Source organism: Macrobrachium rosenbergii, chromosome 44 (genome assembly GCF_040412425.1).
Source record: "Macrobrachium rosenbergii isolate ZJJX-2024 chromosome 44, ASM4041242v1, whole genome shotgun sequence".
Taxonomy (NCBI): Eukaryota; Metazoa; Arthropoda; class Malacostraca; order Decapoda; family Palaemonidae; genus Macrobrachium; species Macrobrachium rosenbergii.
The window spans coordinates 36,933,070-36,935,569 of NC_089784.1; the positions used below are offsets into that span (position 1 = coordinate 36,933,070).

At 35.3% G+C, this 2,500-nt stretch overlaps 1 protein-coding gene across 3 annotated transcripts in view; it reads right to left on the minus strand.

Annotated features, from left to right (window-relative positions):
- Positions 1-2,500, minus strand: part of LOC136829532 (uncharacterized) — an 821,233-nt gene that overhangs the window by 46,992 nt on the left and 771,741 nt on the right. The window lies entirely within an intron of this gene.

A 2,500-nucleotide genomic window follows, 5' to 3' on the forward strand; every position in this document is an offset into this window, starting at 1 on the left:
CTAGGTATTACTTTGCAGTCTGTCCTTTTTATCCATTTATTACTGTGGTGACTGTCCCTTTTATCCAGGTATTACTGTGGTGACTGTTCCTTTTTATCTAGGTATTACTGTACTGTCTGTCCCTTTTACAGTCTCTGAACCTACAGGTTTTGGTTCATTGCTTTATAGCTATGAAATATGGTTCATAACGAAGCCCAAAATATTGAATTTAGTAATACAATCAAGCAGTCAGGTATATGTCAGACCTTAGAGCTAATACAGTTAATGAGGAAATTCACATCTGAACGAATAAAAATTAAGGAAACACCATATAATTTGCAAGTCGGGCTTAGCTAGCAGCTACTATGCATGCGCAGATGGGGTAGTCGTTCCTGGCTTCAGTTACTACAGAAAGTGGATCTCTACTTAAAGAAATTACTTATATAAGTTTTCCATGTTGATTTTATCGAGGTAATGAACAACTATATTAATAATTATCATAAATTATGATTAAAACTGATGTTATAGGGGATATATTGTTGCAGGCTAATCATACGTCTGACAGCGCCTAGAAGAAAATCTGGAGTGCTCAGGTGAAAAATGACCATCACCCCATAAAGCACCTGAAGGAAAACCTGAGGGAATTGGTAAAAACGAAAATATCATTCAAATTGCCTGTGTTTGATGTCTGTCACTGGGGTAGGGGTTTGATTTTGAGATATAACCTTCCTGGGGTAACATAAGGGCTGCATGCCAAATCTTGTCTGGGTCTGTCAAGTGGTTTGGATTTTTATAGTGGACAAACATATATATATGTTTATATATATATATATATATATATATATATATATATATATATATATATATATATATATATATATATATACAATATATATATATATATATATATACATACACAAATATATATGTATATACATATAAATGTACTGTATATATTTACAGAGAGAGTATTCATAAGACTATTCATAGAACTATGCATGAAAAAAGGCATAAAAACATGTGCACTTATAGTAGGTGATTGAGAGAGAGAGAGAGAGAGAGAGAGAGAGAGAGAGAGAGAGAGAGAGAGAGAGAGAGAGAGAGACTGTTGGGTCACTAAAGGACTAAAACAAGGGCATTATTCAAAGATGATTCTGTTGCAGTTGTTAAGAAGCCATTGGGAGAGGTGAAGAGGAGAGAAAAGCAGATGTTGATGCCTCTCTGTTAACATCTCTTTGTATGTGTATACGTAAAACATTGTAACCGTTGTAGTGAACGATGAATAAAGAAAACGTGAATAACGAAAATTAGTGAAATAAACTATGAGAAACGAAAATAAAGCTGGTGAGAAGGGTGGTGAATAAGGCCCTACCATACACATCTTGAACCATGATGTCATGGTTGACACCAGAAATGAACACCAATACAAAGGAAGAAAGAAAGAGGGAGTTCAAAATAGTTAGTAAGAGGGGAAGTAGAGACAGAGTCACAATGGCAGTGAGATAAAAAGCAGTCAGTGTTGTCTGGAGGGAAAAGGTGATGCCTATGTCGCAGTAATCTGAACTTAGATTTATGATATCTCAAAGAACTTCATTCAAACAGCCTCGTGTCAAAACGCCTTCCCAAAGCAGCAATTAACCCAGCGGAACATTTTATATGCATGTAGGGACAATAAATAAACAAGTAAAAAATGCACCAAAGTCTTTGGCACAATCGAGTTTTCTGTACAGCGTATAATGCTGTATAAAACTTTCAACCACAGCCCATAAAACTTTTAGCCGATGCCCACGAAACTCAGCCACCATCCAGTGGTGGCTTCAGCCACGACCCATAAACTCTTAGCCATGGCCCATGAAACTCAGCCACAATCCAGTGGTGGCCTGTGTTGTTGGTACCTATAGTGATGCCAGAAGCATGATTATGGCTGACTTTACCGTTAAATAAATTAAAACCACCGAGGCTAGAGCCCTGCAATTTGATATGTTTGATGACTGGAGGGTGGATGATCAACATACCAATCTGCAGTCCTCTAGCCTCTGTAGCTTTCAAAATCTGGGGGCGGATAGAAAAAGTGCGAAAAAAAATGCGGACGGAAAAAGTGCGGTAGGACAGACAAAGCCACCACAATAGTTTTCTTTTACAGAAAACGAAAACCCAACGAATTATTTTCATCTAGAACCCGAAAACTTTTATATTAATTTATTCAACAGTTCCAGCATAAAAGTAGATTCCAGACGCAAAGCAAGATGCCTCCCCAGACACAGCTACCTTAACTAGATGAGAAGACACTCTAGAAAATATGTACAATTATATATATATATAATATATATATACTGTATATATACATACATACATATATATATATATATGTATATGTATGTGTGTATATATATATATATATATATATATATATATATATATATATATATATATTATATATATATGCAGATCCATTCTGTATATGTAGTTGAGAACCTATATCTATATACAGATATAATTATCGCTAATGCAAGTGTGGCAT